The sequence below is a fragment of the Pogona vitticeps genome, chromosome 4 (assembly GCF_051106095.1).
Source record: "Pogona vitticeps strain Pit_001003342236 chromosome 4, PviZW2.1, whole genome shotgun sequence".
Lineage (NCBI taxonomy): Eukaryota > Metazoa > Chordata > Lepidosauria > Squamata > Agamidae > Pogona > Pogona vitticeps.
The window spans coordinates 123,869,166-123,888,102 of record NC_135786.1 but is presented as its reverse complement, the minus strand read 5'-3'; the positions used below and the strand labels follow the sequence as shown (position 1 = coordinate 123,888,102).

The window sequence follows — 18,937 nt, the reverse complement described above, 5'->3', positions numbered from 1 at the left end:
CATGCAATATCAATGTACAGATATTCATTTAAGAAATGTCTCTGAAAATTACACGTTTGGTTTACCCCCAGGCATTTTCTTCATCTGTGGTCATGCCGCTTACAAGGTTCTCCCTGCTAATTGGAAAGGACGCTGTACTCTTGGAACATTAGGTCCCTATAATTTGTATATTGCTCAGCATCACAACGTAAAACATGCTAGAAACCCTCATATCTATAAACGTGCACTGAATAAAACTGCTGGTATTGTTGCATTAGATATTTTTGGATGGTTTGTACCAGGTCTCAATGGGCTTGCCACCAATGCTAAGCTAGAATTAATCTCCCAAGATATAGAGCTACTTGCTAATGCTTCTAAAATTGCCATCAAAGCCCTACAAACTGAAATAGACTCTTTAGCTAACGTTGTTGTACAACATCACTTGGGCCTTGACTTTTTGTTTCTTCGCAATGGTGGCTTGTGTGCCTGGCTCAATACTTCTTGTTGCTTCTATATAAATAAATCTGGGGTTATTGAGCAATCTGTCCTTCAGTTGCAAGAAGTCATGGACGGTCTTAGGGATGACTCCTCTGACCTATCTTGGTGGGAGTCTCTATGGTCTTGGCTTCCAGGTTTTGGCTGGGTTCATTCCCTATTGATGTATGTTATTATTATTGCAATATTGGTTGTTGTTTGTTGTTTTGTGCAGTGCATTTCATCCTTTCTCACTATGTATACAGTGTTGCAAGAAATCATCCAAAACTGTCTCCACAAAACAATTCTATCAAGTTAGGTACCATGCTTTGTATTCTTATGATGATGACTTTTAAATCTGTTAGTGTTTACATTTGGCAGGGAATGTGGGAATGTATGCCATAGCTAAACATATAAAGGTATTTCTTGTCATGTTAATACACATGTCGTATGAACCATGTTGATCTCCTCATGTGATGTAATATGGTGTGTTACTGAGCAGAGCGTCCTATTGGCTCATGTAAACCTGACAGTTGATGTTATGTAACCGGTAAGAGAATAAAAGGAGGTGCCAGGCATCATTGGGGCGGCTGTTATCACAGAGAGCTGAGCGGATATCACAGAGAGCTGAGCTGATATCACAGAGAGCTGAGCTGTTTTCACAGAGAGCTGTTATCACTGAACCATTTGAACAGCAACTTCAGCCAATGATCCTGAGCACGCTTTGAAAAGATTAATTCGACTGCAGTCTCCTTATTTCAGAGGTCTCTCCCTCTGGAACCTTTCAGGGGCCTCTCCCATCACCACAGGTTGTTGGAGCTGGATTCCAACAAATAACAGAAAAGGAAAAACCAGAGATCTGTTCAGGAAAATTGGAGATATTAGAGGAACATTTTGCGCAAAGATGAACATGATAAAGGACAAAAATGGGAGGGACCTAACAGAAGCAGAAGACGTCAAGAAGAGGTGGCAAGAATACACAGAGGAATTATATCAGAAAGATTTGGATATCCTGTACAACCCAGACAATGTAGTTGCTGACCTTGAGCCAGACATCCTGGAGAGTGAAGTCAAGTGGGCCTTAGAAAGTCTGGCTAACAACAAGGCCAGTGGAGGTGATGGCATTCCAGTTGAACTATTTAAAATCTTGAAAGATGATGCTGTTAAGGTGCTACATTCAATATGCCAGCAAGTTTGGAAAACTCAGCAGTGGCCAGAGGATTGGAAAAGATCAGTCTACATCTCAATCCTAAAGAAAGGCAGTGCCAAAGAATGCTCCAACTACCGCACAATTGCACTCATTTCACACGCTAGCAAGGTTATGCTCAAAATCCTGCAAGGTAGGCTTCAGCAGTATGTGGACCGAGAACTCCCAGAAGTACAAGCTGGATTCCGAAGAGGCAGAGGAACTAGAGACCAAATTTCTAACTTGCGCTAGATTATGGAGAAAGCCAGAGAGTTCCAAAAAGATATCTACTTCTGCTTCATTGACTATGCAAAAGCCTTTGACTGTGTGGACCACAGCAAACTATGGCAAGTTCTTAAACAAATGGGAGTGCCTGACCACCTTATCTACCTCCTGAGAAACCTATAAGTGGGACAGGAAGCAACAGTTAGAACTGGACATGGAACAACTGACTGGTTCAAAATTGGGAAAGGAGTACGACAAGGCTGTATATTGTCCCCCAGCTTATTTAACTTGTATGCAGAATACATCATGCGGAAGGCTGGACTGGATGAATCCCAAGCCGGAATTAAGATTGCCGGAAGAAATATCAACAACCTCCGATATGCAGATGATACCACTCTGATGGCAGAAAGTAAGGAGGAATTAAAGAACCTTGTAATGAGAGTGAAAGAGGAGAGTGCAAAAAACGGTCTGAAACTCAACATCAAAAAAACTAAGATCATGGCCACTGGTCCCATCACCTCCTGGGAAATAGAAGGGGAAGATATGGAGGCAGTGACAGACTTTACTTTCTTGGGCTCCATGATCACTGCAGATGGAGACAGCAGCCCCGAAATTAAAAGACACTTGCTTCTTGGGAGGAAAGCGATGACAAATCTTGACAGCATCTTAAAAAGCAGAGACATCACCTTGCCAACAAAAGTCCGAATAGTCAAAGCTATGGTTTTTCCTGTAGTGATGTATGGAAGTGAGAGCTGGACCATAAAGAAAGCAGACCGCCAAAGAATTGATGCCTTTGAATTGTGGTGCTGGAGGAGGCTCTTGAGAATCCCCTGGACTGCAAGGAGAACAAACCTTTCAATTCTAAAGGAAATCAACCCTGAGTGCTCACTGGAAGGACAGATCCTGAAGCTGAGGCTCCAGTACTTTGGCCATCTCATGAGAAGAAAAGACTCCTTGGAAAAAACCTTGATGTTAGGAAAGTGTGACGGCAAGAGGAGAAGGGGACAACCGAGGATGAGATGGCTGAATAGTGTCTGCAAAGTAACCAACATGAATTTGACACAACTCCAGGAGGCAGTGGAAGATAGGAGGGCCTGGCGTGCTCTGGTCCATGGGGTCACGAAGAGTCGGACACGACTAAACGACTAAACGAAACAAAAAACAATATGCCAGAGTGAGTTATTGAGACTGTAATTACCAGTTAATGAGAAAGGGCTGTACTATGGGGAACCCATAACTATTCTCCTCTGTGAGTCTCTGTACAGTGGTGCCCCGCTTGACGATGACCCCGCTTCATGACAAAATCGCTTAATGATGAGTTTTTTGTGATCGCTACAGCGATTGCAAAATGATGTTTCTATGGGTTTTTTCGCTTAACGATGACTAGTTCTCTGCTTCAGTAACTGTTTTCTCGCTGCATGATGATTAGAAACAGCTGATCGTCGGGTTTTCAAAATGGCTCCCCGCTGTTTTCTGGACCTATTTCTGGAAGACAGCGATCGAAAATGGCTTCCCCTATGGAGGATCTTCGCAAAACCAGCAGGTATTTCCCCCATTGGAACGCATTAACCGGTTTTTAATGCTTTCCAATGGGTTTTTTACTTTCGCATGACGACGATTCCGCTTTACATCAATTTTGCTGGAACGGATTATAACCACTATACTTCTAATGTGTAGCAAAAAGGAATTTTACCAGACATTTAAAACTCTGTAACAGTAAGCAGCTATATGGTTCATTTGGTGATTCTGACATACCAGCAGTCAGTGAAAAGTTAAAGAAACATTATCAACTTAAGTTTAACACTTTACCCTGGTATGCAAGAGTAGTTGAGATAGTAAATTTTATGAGCTTATTTTCAAGGCTTCTGTATCTAATTGGATCACAAATTCTTCATCAAGGAGTGCCATTGAAATGAAAGAGGCACTGGCTTTTATTTTCATCATTTTCATTCATTTAACAGCCCCCTCCTCCCAATTATATCTTTGTGCCCTTTAAGAGGAAGAGTCTGCATTTAGATTTAACAGCAAATCACAATTCCAGTTGCATACCCACAATTAGGCTATTAAACAGTTGAGCCCCTCATAATGCAATCGGCTTTCTTTCATTAAACGTTTTTGAGATAGGTGGGATGGCTACATAGTGGAAGCACAGTAGCATAGAACCATAGAATTTTAGCACTGAAAGGCTTCACTGCCAGGAAGCTGTTTGCTATGTTTATCTGAAATCTCCTTTCTTGTAATTGGAATCCATTAGTTTGGGTCCTACACTCAGGAGCTACAGAAACAAGCATGCTCTATCTTCCACGTGGCAATTTTTTAAACACTTGGAGATGACTATTGTTATATCTAAACCCTCTTTTTCCAAGGCTAAACATTGCCAGCTCCCACAACTGTTTCTCAGTTGCTTGAATTCCAGACTCTTTAACATCCCAGTCACTCTCCTTTGTAGCCATTTCACCTTTTCAAAATCTTTCTTACCTTAGGGTAAGAACTAGAGATCCATGGGATGTCTGACCAAGGCAAAATAGAGTAGCACTACACCCCTACTGAGGCATTACAGCATGAATCAAGTTGAGCTTGTAGCATGGTGGTGATGTGGGAGTGCAGGCAAAGGCCATGTCCTTCATACTTAGAAGATAAGCAAAGGTTTGCCATGGTGCTTGTAACATTGGAGCACGATCGGTCTTATGGATGGGAAGAATATCAGCATACTTCAAATCCTATACAGATTCATGTTGTCATGCCCAATCCTCTACAGGGGCAGAGAAAGGAGGTGATAGTAACAAAAACGGCGAGATATAATGCCCTCAGACTCAAGCATTAAGATTGCTAGCCTGTGCATATTTTTGAGTTTCCTAAAACTGAAACACTCACAGATTTGTATTTTCTGTGATAAAATGCATGGCTAAATTAAGATGTGCACACTGCTATGATAGTTTGATATGAGAAATTGAAGACAGTGGGTTTAACTGAGAGTGGTAAATACCGGTATGCCACCTATGCCTCCATGGGCTTTCTGCATGTATGTGCTGTGTATGCACAGCTGCTCTCCCCTGGCAGTATAAATCACTACTGAAACACTGGCTTTCAAATGTGGTTTATAATGCCTTGGGGTAAAAAGGACTTAATGTGCTGAAAGAGATAACAAAAAGTCCAGCTGTGCACACTCATTCTCTTGTATATGTGGAAATGGGCTTCCTGGATCATAGCCACCAGGTCAAGTAAAGATTCAGGAAAAGATTGAGCTGAGGAAGAACACAGGCAATAAAAAATTGTTTTTTTTAAAAAAGGAAGTGGTGAGGCCAAATAAGAGAAGAATTAGTGACCATAGCAGTTTGGCAGGGGAGAGGGTTTGATTTTCTATGACTGCAGCAAGGGGTGATGTGATTTGGGCCCCTTGGTGAAACTGTCCCTTGAGAAGTGATAAGATTTTTAAATGGCTGTGTGGATAGTGTGCCTAAAGAAACGGGGTAAGCAGACCAATGAGAAAGAAAGCATTCAAAATGACACAGGAACAAGAGACTGATAAAGTAAACCCAATTTCTCCTTTTGCAGCTTATGTTTCTTAATGCCAATAGTAATTTTATACTGTTTTTTAAGCTTGTAATATTTTTTCAGGAGAACATTTGCTTTGTTCTTGAAGCAAGATTGGGACAGAGCACATGGTGTTAATACAAGAAATAAGTTTACCGTAATGGCAAAAGGAATCAGTCATACTGTGTGCTTGGAATATATACTGTTTTAGATCCAAGAAGAAGGTAGAGCACACCATCTTGGTGATGCTGTCCCTCACCCTTTCAGTCCATTTGACTCTTTTGTAACAGCGTGGTTTTCCTATGGTTACATTGAAATAAGGGGGAGGAGAGCAGAATGATTGATTACATTCAACTGCGGTAATAAGGGGGAAATTGTCACTAACTTGCATTCTCCAGCATGGAAATCAGAAACCAATCTTCTTAGTTAGGAAGAAACAAGAACATAGTCGATAACACTGCTCCCTCTGATAGAACTGAATGTGTATTCACCTGGAGTGTTGTGAGGCAAGAATACATTTAAGGATAGTTTTGCCAGAAGGGATAGTAACTTTAGTGAGGCAAGTTCCTGGATAATTAATCTAGAGAACCTTAGAGCATCTGGAGTCAGGAACAATGTCCAACAGGGAATGATTTAAATTATATCCTATTGCATGCATTAGGGCAAGATCATCAGTGGTTTAGGTTTTCTGGCTGCAGAGCCAGAGGTTGGGAGTTCAATTACTCCACTGTGCCTCCTTGGCAGGGGCTGGACTCAATGATCCATACGGTTCCTTCCAGCTTTGCAGTTCTGAGATCCTTTCCTATTCTTGCATTAAAATCTCCTGCTAGGAGTTCTGCTGAGGGATACTGGGACTCCAAAGTCAGGAGGTACTCAATCAGAATCTCCCACTGGTCCCATAGCTTTGCCTTGCCACTTTGTGGAGGTAAATACACATTGAAAATTAGCAAGGAAGGGATTGTAATTTTGACAAACACAGTCAAAGCTATGGGGAGACAACTATGAAGGAACATTAGCTCAAACTTGTAGGAAACAGAGACCAAACAACAGAGACCAGCATTATGGCAGCCTCTGTGACAAGTAGTGGCAGCTAGGATTGAAAAGAATGTACTGTATAACCTTACAGATATTTCTCCTCTTCTGACCAAGTTTCTTGGACCAAAATAATATCAAACTCAGAGAGTAAATTCAGGGAGTCAGGATAATTGGCCCTTCCTTTCCAGCTAGAATAGTATGTTTAAAGTTAAGGTCCTGCAATAGGAAGTCATTCTAGCTGTTTAGATTTTCTAATGTTCCAGTTTGATCCTGGAATAAGCAACCAGTCTTTGTTAAGATATGAGCAGGAAGTGGTCCTGGAAGTAATGAAATATGTCCAACAATGGGACATTTTTATTCTAGGGTGTCTGAATTGTGAAGTTCACAATCATTTTTTAACTCTGGGATGTTCACCACTGGTTCATCAAAAAAGGGAGGAGGATCTAATTACTTTAAGACATCAGTCAAAGTAAAGATACCACCAGGGACAGAGCTGCTGCAGATTTCTGCTTAGAAACAGAAGGACTAGAGGACTTGACCTGGAGCAGGGACTTAGAGTTGTCTGCAAATTCTTGAGATTTAGATGCTCAGTTGAAGAGTCATTGGGCAAGGTAATATTATCCATTAGATGAAATGATTGGTTCAGAGCATGAACCAATCAATGCCTTTGCTTCAGAATCAGAAAAGGAGTCTTAGTTTCTGTTTGGTTGCAAGGATTTTCAGCCTTAGAAAGGTCCTCTCATAGTGAGATAGGTCTCACGTCCCTCTGCTCACTAGAGACAGTGCTTACCTTTGATTTTAGAAAGGGGATCTTTTGTCCTTTGTTAAGGAAATGTCTTGTTGGAATTACTCTCATTTTTACAATATATCCTTTGGATCTCATTAACAGAGAAGGAATTTTAGGAGATGAAAGGGATAAACCAAGTCTCTTGGGGATAGAGGTGACTGTTAATGTGCTGACTGATAAAACATCAAGGTCACCATAAGTTCTTTCTTTAATAAAGAAGCAAGGTTTTGCTTTGCTATGGCAGAGTTCCCTCAATAAGACAAAAAGTGTCTATATGGATATATCACAATGTTTCTATGGAAAGTAGGGTGGGAATCTGACATGGCTTGCAACTTTTCTTGGTTATCTTTCTTAAAAATGACACAGTTCAACAGTGACAACTGTTCCTCTTATTTACCTAATACGGCACCAGTATGGATTTATAGTGTATTAACAGCCGGTAGAACTAAACTAAGCAGCTCAAAGAGCAAGAAGCACTTATCACCCTTCTCAGGGTAAGGATCTGGAGACAGACATGAATCCAGATTGTCAGATTGTGCTAGATTGTCATACTGGCGCCACAGATACCACACAGTCCTGTTCCTCACCAACCTGGCCTGATTCTCCTGTGCTCCACTTGGCGTGTGCTAGAGCAGACGACTGGTAAAACGGATGGAAGAGGAAGAGGAGGGAAGTGTGCACAGGCTGGTGAGTGGGAGAAATCTGGTTGTGGGGAAGACACAAGATCATGCAGAACCTGTGGTGTCGGTATGACAATCCAGCATGATCCAATGATCCGGATTTGTGGCCATCTCTACTCTGGAGAGGAACCATGTCCTTCTTTCTTCTTAAGCTGCCCACATTCTGAACAAGAAGAGTCCTCTGCAAGCTTAGCATATTAAATCTGTGTTGAGTGGGAAATGGCTGCTGTAGGAAGGAAGTCACCCAGGATAATGATTTTTTTCCCCTAACTTACTGTTTAACCTTCAGAGTGGAGTTGCTCCTCAGTTCCTCTGGGGATCTGGAGTGTTCCCCCTCCCTCAAAATAATATATAAGTGTCTGTCCAATGTACAAGACTGAAGGCCATGCAAAACAAAGAGTTCCAGCTGGGGACTTGTCAACTCTTGCTCCAACTTCCCAAATAAGAAGCATCTTCTGTCAGAGGAAACAAGACTTCTCAACAGTGAGTCTTTCAAACTTTGTAGAGAGAGAGTATTGTAAAAACCTTGTAGAACGAACACGAACACACACACACACACACACACACACACACACACACATTGGGAGAGAGGAGCAACAATCGACACTAAGAAATACCAGCTAACACCCACATGGCTGGTTGGCAGATTAATATTCTAAAAGCACCAGGCTCATTAAAATAATAAAATGAATTTTAAAAGAGAAGGAGAAATAAAAATAAAATAAACTGTAAGTAAAGTAAAATTAACCATAGGTGAACTATGTAAAATAATTTGAGGGCAGTGAAGATAAAAAAAACTCTTGCTATCATCACACACTGGAACCGGAAGTCAGAATGCCCCTCCTACAAACTGAAGAAACATCTACTCAATAGGTAAAACTATTAATCTGAATAATTTGGCTCCTTCTACCTTGTGAATCAAGGCTGTATATCGTCCCCCTGCTTATTTAACTTATATGCAGAATACATCATGCGAAAGGCTGGACTGGAGGAATCCCAAGCAAGAAATTAAGATTGCCGGAAGAAATATCAACAACCTCAGATATACAGATGATACCACTCTGATGGCAGAAAGTGAGGAGGAATTAAGGAACCTTGTAATGAGGGTGAAAGAGGAGAGTGCGAAAAACGGTCTGAAGCTCAACATTAAAAAAAGACTAATATATTGGCCACTGGCCCCATCACCTCCTGGCAAATAGAAGGGGAAGATATGGAGGCAATAACAGATTTTACCTTCTTGGGCTCCATGATCACTGCAGATGGTGACAGCAGCCACAAAATTTAAAGACACCTGCTTCTCGGGAGGAAAGCGATGACAAACCTAGATAGCATCTTAAATAGCAGAGACATCACCTTGCTGACAAAGGTCCACATTATCAAAGCTATGGTTTTTCCAGTATTGATGTATGGAAGTGAGAGCTGGACCATAAAAAAGGCTGACCGCCGAAGAATTGATGCTTTTGAATTGTGGTGCTGGAGGAGACTCTTGAGAGTCCCCTGGACTGCAAGGAGAACAAACCTATCCATTCTGAAGGAAATCAACCCTGAGTGCTCACTGGAAGGACAGATCCTGAAGCTGAGGCTCCAATACTTTGGCCATCTCATGAGAAGAGAAGACTCCCTGGAAAAGACCCTGATGTTGGGAAAGTGTGAAGGCAAGAGAAGAAGGGGACGACGGAGGATGAGATGGTTGGACAGTGTCACTGAAGCAACCAACATGAATTTGACCCAACTCCGGGAGGCAGTGGAAGACAGGCGGGCCTGGCATGCTCTGGTCCATGGGGTCATGAAGAATCGGACACGACTAAACGACTAAATAACAACCTTGTGAATAGGGACGTGATGGCACTGCAGGTTAAATCGCAAAGCCTCTGGGCTGCAAGGTCGAAAGATCAGCAGTTCGAATCCATGTGATGGAGTGAGCTCCTGTCACTTGTCCCAGCTCCTGCCAACCTAGCAGTTCAAAAGCATGTAATATGCGAGTAGATAAATAGGTACCACCACTGTGGGAAGGTAACAGCGTTCCATGTCTAGTCGCGCTGGCCATGTGACCATGGAAACTGTCTACAGACAAACACTGGCTCTACGGCTTGGAAACGGGGAGGAGCACAACCTCCTAGAGTCAGACACGACTGGACAATTTGTCAAGGTGAACCTTTGCCTTTATCTACCTTGTTAATAAACTAAATTATAATCCCAACCTTCTAACAGAGGTTGCTGTGTCTCTGCATTGTTTTCCCCACAGCCCCACAGGCGAGAAGAAACTCCGTTTAAGGAGCAAGCAATGGGATAGTATGTATGGGGGCAGTCACAGTGTAATTCGCAAATACATTTGGAGTTTGGGATTCACCAACTATGCTTCAAGGAATGGTGCTTGAAACAATGCACCCCAGCTGACTTTATACCCTAAGTCTAAATTTACCTTATATGAGCAGACTCAGCACCAACATATGTCATGAATTTTTGGGACTGTTACCTATAATTTTCTTGCACTATCCATGAAATGATGGTGCCCAGGATGATGAAGTGGGATTTTATCCATGAAAACCTTCCCTTTGTTTGATTTTTTTAGTGGTTCAATACTTTTGCATTTGTGTAAATTTTGAAAAATTCTTATAAAAACTTAGCTGTAACAAAATTAGCACTTACCCAAATTTGAATCCCACAGCATTTCCTCCTGCGTGATTCAGGTCATAATGTCCCTTCTCATTTTTACAAGATCCTTGTTGAAGCAGCCATCATGGCCATAACGCAATTTCATTTTCACAAAAGGAGTGTTCTTGTCATCTATAATAAACAAAGGATGCTAGTGATTTGCTATCCTGCTGAAAGTGCCTGCATATGAAATGCTATTCTAAAATAACCATTTTTCTTTCTCAATATTTAGTGGGCTGTTCTGTTTTTTTCTTTGAAAGTGAAACTAAAGTTCCTAATTGTATAGTACACTTGCAATGTTCAGCTACTAAAAGTGGGGGAAACTTGGGCTGGGTGAAAGAATGTTGCTTCATTTGCTTTTTTGGACAACAATGTTTCAAAATTTGCAAATTTCTTCATGTTTGGAATGGAAAAATCTTACTACAGTACTACAAAAAATAACACCTGTTCCTTGCAAAACCTTCCTACTCAGCTCACCAGAGATTCTTTTTCACACAAAATCTTCTAGGCCTGCAAGTAATTTTACTACAAATCTTTCCCATGCTTTAAAATAGGCCTTTATTGCTGATCAGTGATTGGTTATAAAAGCAGATGAACATCTCATAACTTGTTATTTATTATGGCAAAAAGTAACAAACATGAGCCTCATTAGGTTAAAGCAAAATATGATGTAATTCATTTCCCTTTGTTATTAAAAGAAAAAAAAAGCCCTGAAAGGAATTAGTACAATATGTTCTCCTTTAATGTGACTGCTTCGTGAACCTCCTTGAAACTTGCATTTATGAAACAAGTAACAATTCATTATGAACATTTGCAACAGGCAAGTATGTCAGAGAAAAGGAGTATCCTGAGTGCTTCCGTTTACGACATCTTTTCTCTAGCACTTCCAGTTTCAAAGTTTTTTTGCAGCCTCAGGAGGGAAAGACAGTTGCTGGGAGGGACAAAACATTATAACTGATCAACTAGGAAGAGAGGAAGCTATGACGTCTGATAGAATTTGCAAGGCTAAAATATATATATCAATTAATTGAAATACATACCATGCAGCTATGTCTGCTTATTAATACAACTCAAGCCCCCTGAAATAGAAGGTAGTTAGGCAAAAGAAACCAAGAGAAGCTAAAAGAGGCTTCTTCATTTTTGGAACACACCAGTCCTCCCGGCACGCCTGACCTTGTAGAAGCAGCTTTGGGTCCACCCAGTAAGATTCTGGTTCATGTAACATTCACACGGAAGCCACCTTGTCATGAGTGACAAAGTGAGCGCTTCTGTGACTCTCTCTCTCTCTCTCTCTGAATTAGAGTTGGGGCCTAACTTTGTTGTTTTGCTCTCTCGCAGGTGGGAATTGCCCTATTGGAGGTTCTTTTCTCCTTCCCGTGCTCTCTAACATGTATCTGAAACCTGGCAGTGGTCATCAGGTAGCCTGCAATGCCATTAGTACGTTGGCTATACCCAGTTTCATTTCTCTTTCTTCACAGATCAAAGTGAAGCAGCTGATTATTACCGTGTTTATGCATTTTCTAAGTCATATTGTTTTTCTATTTTATTTGCATTTTAAGACTTTCTGATGAAAGAGGGTATATAAATGTTGCCAAGAAATATTTTAAGTGGCTTCATTCAACATTATAGAATTTGTTTAAAACAGTGTGAAGTTCAATGGATAGTGTGAAAGGATTTTTATTCTCTAAATTACGAATTCCAGTTCCCATCTCTGAAAAAATGGCTTAAGAGAGGCTAATACTTTAATATATACATTTTTCTCAGCATAGTCATTCTGAATAATTTTATGACAGTTTAGCACAAAAAGTGCAGTGTAACAAGGACACGTCTGTGTACAGTTAAAGCCACACTCCATGCATACTTTTGTGGCATTTCTTTGAGGAGAAGGAAAAATACAGACATGGCACTGGGCTCCCTTCACAGTATTATTTTCTTTTTCAGATACATTTTCCCAATCAGATATTCTCTGCACAGTCTCCTTTTGTTCAATGCTGTGAGCCAATCTGCATGTTCCAGCAGCTGCCCAGATGTTCCCTATCAAACTCCAAGCCATGCCAGCAAACTTTGGCACACATGAAAGTACACTGAGTAGTGGGCCTCCAGAAATACCATTCCTCCCCCCTCTGATTTCTGCAAGTATTTAAAAATGGTAATGGATTCCACTCAGCTGTAATCTAAAGAAGGCTGCAGGGTTGTGTTGTGTGAGTGTCCAGCAAATTAACAGTTAAGGTCTATGAGGCGCCTCAATGCTGTGGTGCCCTGAGGGTCTTGTCTGGAGTTCTCTAACCTTGAGCTGCTGTCACTGGCTTTTCTGCTAATAGCTTTCCAATAAATGAGCCAAAACCTGGGCGTTTTTGTTTTCCAAAATGAAACTGAGCTCAGTCTGTACAGCAAGCTCCATATTTTTCCTGTCTAGGGCTGCAGGGAATGATGGTTCATAGCAGGCACAATTCCTGCAGTAGCTTGCATGCCACTTTTAGAAGGGGAGATAAATAAGTAGAGCATAAAACTTCTGTAGTTCTCCATTCCAACAGGCAATGCTACAGCACATTATTAATGTCATTTGTCTTTATGACATTTTAGAGTAATGGTACCATCTAGTACCTTTCGGTAGTGTGGGCTGCATATAAGTTAAATAAGTAAGTAAATAAGTTAAATAAATAAACAGTAACTTTCCTAAAATAATGATATTTTGTGGTTTGACAGCCTGGCAGAGGAACCCAGATTGGCTCATCATGTAAGCAAAATGTCAGCATATAATTCTTGTGACCCTCTGCATTTCTAGCAGAAATAATGAGAAGGAAATGATAGCACAACTCCACATAGCAAAATGGGCAGCTGCTCTACCCACTAGCATCCACGGCTCTGGCTATTTACTGCCACTAACTATAAGTAATGAAATACCTGTATAGGGGTGATACATGGAGGGCATGGTTGCCACCAAGCTTATAAACTGGAAAGACAAGGAGGAGAAGACTGGACAGGAAAAGCAGAGAAAGGGGGTGGAGCTCAGTTTGTAAGAGTTATTACACTTATTAGGTCAATGGTGGGTGGGGGGAGAAAGGAACAAGGAACAAAATTGTGTGTAAGCTTTTAGGCTCAGAAGACCTCTTTCTCAGATGACTTCTGAAAACAGAGTTCATTGGTTAGTTTTACTACCCAGTGTGGCCTTGGCTGATTTTTTTGCTTTGTGATCCTAGTAAATATAAAGTACTGTATATCCAGATATATTCATATAATCTTCTCAGCGAGTGCCTGATCTCTACCTGAGCTCCAAGCAGGACAGAAATGAGCTTTAATTCTTAGCATGGATGGCATGTGCATGTGTGTGTGTGTGCAGTAACCTACAACATCTGCCCCATGATTGTATTATTGTGCTGTACAAACCTACAACTATAGCAAGTACCAGCTAGTTCCCCTACTGGAGCAAAAGCCACAACAGCTTGATCTTATCTATCCCTACTGGGGGTATAAATCTTTACTTACCCCCTTGAAGGAGCAAATGAAAAGTTCCAACAGTTTTCTTATTGCCAGGTGGGATTTAAAGAGTTTTGTGCATTTTTCACATTTTGGCACTTCTGGGCAAAAAAAGTTATGGAAGAGTGTTTATACCCAATACAAGGTTTTTTGTTCTCGATATACAAGGTTTGTGCAAAAAAACAAAACAAAACCCACCATCTGCATATTTTTTGTGCATGCCACTTGTGATGAAAAATAAGCAGACCTGAGCAGACAGCAGAGGTCCCAGTGGCTGCTATTTATCAGGGATGGGGAACCTCATCAGAACCAATGGGCATTTTTCAAATTCTTTGGCAGCCCCTATTTTAAATATTTTGGTTTTCAGTTTTTTAAACTTTAATGCAGTAGTTATACAATGTAATGATTACTACAATGAGTTTTGAAAATTGAAAAATGACTGTTAACACAAAAAGGGCAGGTTAAATATAAATGCTCTCTTGAGCCCTATAGTGGCTGCAGAAAACCTTTGAATTGTTTTTCAGATATGAGGGCCACTGTGACGCTTGGGACAACTCAAAACATGGCAGAACACCTCCACACATCCCAGAGGGCATGAAAACAAAGTGTTTTGAAATGGGGGTGGAGGAATTGCAGACTCTAGGAACGTTGGGAAGCCATGAAAAATGGTCCTGAGGCACCACGGTCCATGGCCTGACTTTTTCCCATCCCTATGCATGGAAGGATTCCAGCCTCTTCTCAAGGGAGGAGAAGTATGGTGGTGCCATGCAACCCCTAGCGATGGGATCAGAGATAGTAGCTGTAGATCTGACAGGATGCTTTTGGCCTAGTACAGGCATGTGACAGAGAACAAAGGAAGGCTCATCAGATGCACTGAAAATTATGCTTTCTTTCTAAATCACATTACAATAAATGATGCTGCCACACACAGCCATCAACATGTTGAAAATGACTTTTAGACTTTGAGTGGGCAGATGAAGGTCCTTGGGGGATATCATTCCTTCTTGAACACAAACAGTGAAAATTTGGATATGTGGATGGTATCATTAAGAAAGATTTTGCTTTTTGGACCTTCTTGGACCATGGGCTTTGCTACCATGTGGAGAGGCTTTAAACTAAATTCTGCTAGAGAGAAATTGTTCCAGATACATCAGACCCTCGACGTACGCACAGCTCGATGTGTGTACTTTTTGAGGTACGGACTTCTCCAGCCACAAGATTTCCAATCGACTTGCGGCCGGAGAATTGACCTACAGACCAGAAGAGGGAGGCAGGGAAAGCGGCAAATTCAAATTTGGCGCTTTCCCCGCCTCCCCCTACCAGTCTGTAGGCCGTCGAATGTGCCTCCGGATGCCTTCCAGGGCTTCTCCACCGCTATGGGAGGCCTCTTGGAGGTCCCCCCCCCCAACGCCGATCGTGCTTCGGAGGCACTATCGGCGGTAGGGGAACTTCTGAGATGCCTCACATGGTGGCGCGGAAGGCATCCAGAGGTCCCCCCCCCCAATGACGCAGGCTTTCCCAGGGTGGACCGGGCCTACCGGGGGAAGCCCTTCCCTGGTAGGCCCCGTGTACCAGGCTTTCCCAGGCAGTAGACCGGGCCTACCGGGAGAAGCCCTCCCCTGGTAAGCCCGGTCCACCTGGGAAAGCCTGCGTCGGTGGGGGCAGGGGACCTCCGAGAGGCTTCCGGCAGTGGCAGGGAAGTCCTCGGAGGCCTCAGGCAGCTGCGATGGCGGCAGTGGGGGACCCCTGGAAGGCTTCGGAAAGGTAAGGTGTCTTTATTTTAATGGGGGGGTTTGGGGCCGGTTATGGATTACAGGATTTTCAGTGCATTCTTATGGGAAATGGACCCTCGACCTACAGACTTTTCGACCTGCGGCCACCGTTCCAATACGGATTAATTCCATAGGTCAAGGGTCCACGGTAGAGCAAGAGCAACAGCTGGGATAATGGAAGAGAAATCCACCAATGGATAGGAAAGGACAGTAAGGAAGCAGTTGGAGCAAATAAACCAAGGTTTGAAACATCTTTATACTAATGAGCATGAGAAACAAAGATGAGGTTGAACTCTAAGCACAGGAAGGCAAATATGATTTAATAAGTATTACTGAAATTTGGTAGAATAGGAGACATCACTGAAATGTAATAATTGAAAAGTAGAACTTAATAAAAAGGACTAAATTAAACAGAAAGGACGGAGGATAAAACTATACGTAAACTATATGTACACCTGTGAAGAGACCCATGACTAAGATCATGGAAGACTATGATCAACTGCATAAAATTCAAAGGAGCACGATACAGCAATGATGAGACTAGGAGGGGCTGTTACAGACCTCCAAGCAGACTGAAGACTTGGATGATGCCTCTGCATTGGATTACCAAACTTTTCAACTAGAGATGTGGATAACTCACCATTTTGGCGAGTCGGCCTGCTTCGTGAGTCGTCAAAAGTTGACAACTCACGAACCACGAAGCTGCCCCCATGAACTGACAAAGCATGAATTAATTTGTTGATTTGTGGGGGGTTACTAAAAAACCTGACCATCCCACCCCCTGCCACACCACCTCAGGCAGGCTAAGGGAATCCAGGCTGCCCTTTGCAAAGATGGCCGCTGCAGCTTCCCTACCCTATCCTCCCAAGTCTGGTACCAGCTTATTTTACCCTCCCATCCCCCCTCCTTTCCAAAAAGCTTGCTGTGAAAGTGCTAGGTGAAGTGCTGGATAAGTCAGTGGGTTAGGTATTTGGCTGCAGAGTCAGAGTTTGGCAGTTCAATTCCCCACCATGCCTCCTTGACAAGAGCTGGACTTCACGACCAACAGGGTCGCTTCCAGATTTGCCGTTCTAAGATGGTGATGGAAGTGACCAACGAGGAAATAAAAGAGTAGGAATCTTCTCAACCTTTTTTCCAGCTTGATAAAGTATCTCTGCTATAACTGTACCTCCTGCAAATTTGGATGGCCAGAGCAGAGCTACCTTAACAAGCTGGAAACAAGGCTGACTGAAAACTTCATCCTGTTTCTCTGCAAATTCCTTGCTCTTTAAAAAAAAACTTTGGTCACTGAGCTGTCCATTTGAATCATCTCCTCCCCATACCTGATGGGTGCTTGTTTCCCTCCTGCCTTCCTGTTCTGTTTCTCCCCTTCCCCTTCTTTTAAATCTGCGTGGCCAGAGCAGAGGTACCTTAACAAGCTGGGAACAAGGCTGACCGAAAGGTTCTTCCTTTCCGTCCACAGATTCCTAGCTGTCTTAGAAGTGGAGGAAAAAAACCTCTGGATTAGGTGAAAAAACTCCAGTCTGATTCCCATTGACTGTTACATCATGTAGTCACTGGAAAATAATGCAAATCTGAGTGTCCCTATTCTGGAGAACTTCCTACATTGTTTCTCAATGTAGTCACTCCACAACACTTTTACATTTGTAATAAAGTTCAAATCATAGCAGAAAAGGAAGAACATCTTGTATACATGCCAATAGGGCAGAATGATTAAAAGACAATCTGATCTCTAGTAAAATATTCTGATGCTGGGGCTTCTACATTTTTTTTAATCAAATGCATTTCCATTGGTTCAGATAGTGTGATCACTTAAGCCAGGTGTCAAACTCAAGACCCATGGGCCGAATTCAGCCCACCGAGCCATTTAATGTGGCCCTCACAGTGTTGCCTGCTACTGTGCAGTATACAATACAAAGGCACTTACTCAGACTACCATAATGCTCTACAACAGTGGTTCTTAACCTTTGTTACTTGGATGTTTTTGAACTGCAACTCCCAGAAACCCCAGCCAGCACAGTTGGTGGTGAAGGTTTCTGGGAGTTACAGTCCAAAACTCCTGAGTAACCCAAGGTTAAGAACCAGTGCTCTACAAGGATGCTGGGAATCCACCTAGTGGGACTTCCAATCCCAGCATTCCAAGCAGTGAATAGTCAGAAAGTGCAGCTGCTTGGGCGGCATACAACACCTTAGGAAATGTAGTCCTCACTATTTAATATGATAAAGAGCAGATACATTTGCATAGTCTTTCAGATACAACCAGCCCTTTGAGGGCAACCATAATGCCAATTGCCGATGCGGCCCAAGATGAAATTGAATTTGACACCTCTGACTTAAGCGGATATGGAAGAGTCTCTAACCATTTTATTTGAAGCCATTCCAGCCGTCTAGAGCAGCAGTAAGAAATGCAGGGCAGCAAAGAACCTGGCTGCCTTTTGAATCCTCTGCTCCCTACACCTGGTACCTGGATCTGCTGGTTTCCCTCTTCCCGTTCTATTCCACCTGATCACCAGCCTTGTGTTCCTGTGGTGTCTGCTGTTCAAGTGTTAACTATGGGCGAGCAACTTCTGTACAGTACCTACATTGCCTGAGTAACACCAAATCCAGCAGTGGGGTTAGTGAGGAGTCCTGTGTAGACTGCTGGCAGTTGGTACTATATAATCACCAGATAGTAACACTAATCTCCAGATTTGTTAATATGGAGTTTGCCCAGGCAGTACCTGATTGCCAATTATGAAGGTGCTTCAGAAATGCCAGAGGCAGGCTGAAATTCACAGCTGCAATAGAAGATCAATTCTTCTCACTGAATACCTGTTTTCCTCCCTCTAAAATCACAACTGGAACAGGATGAAGACATAAAAGATGAGGTCTGTTGTTGCAGGGTTATTTATCTTTAAGTGATTCGCCAGCCACCCAGAAGGAGTGGGCAGCTAAGCGTAGGTGGGAGTACAGTACTGCACCTCCGCTTCTGCTTGCCAGTCCATGTACAGTATAGCCGAGTCCAAAGGGCGGTTATAGGGACTTAAACGCCGAACTGTCCCCACTCCCACGCCCCGTCTAGAATCTAGCGGGCACCGCTCCTCAGATAACACGGCTCTTTTAAAGGGACCTCTTTTGCAGCACCCCTTCCTCG

The 18,937-nt window shown here is 42.5% G+C and overlaps 1 protein-coding gene across 1 annotated transcript in view; it reads right to left on the bottom strand.

Moving 5' to 3' along the window:
* The window catches only part of KIFAP3 (kinesin associated protein 3), a 308,839-nt gene extending 289,980 nt beyond the window's left edge, over positions 1 to 18,859 (bottom strand). Inside the window, exons 1-2 of the mRNA XM_072998260.2 lie at positions 18,616 to 18,859; positions 10,550 to 10,687 (exon numbers count right to left, since the gene is read on the bottom strand). The gene's annotated coding sequence lies outside the window, so the exon portion shown is untranslated. The remainder of the gene's footprint in view (positions 1 to 10,549; positions 10,688 to 18,615) is intronic.
* Positions 18,860 to 18,937: the final 78 nt, after the last annotated feature.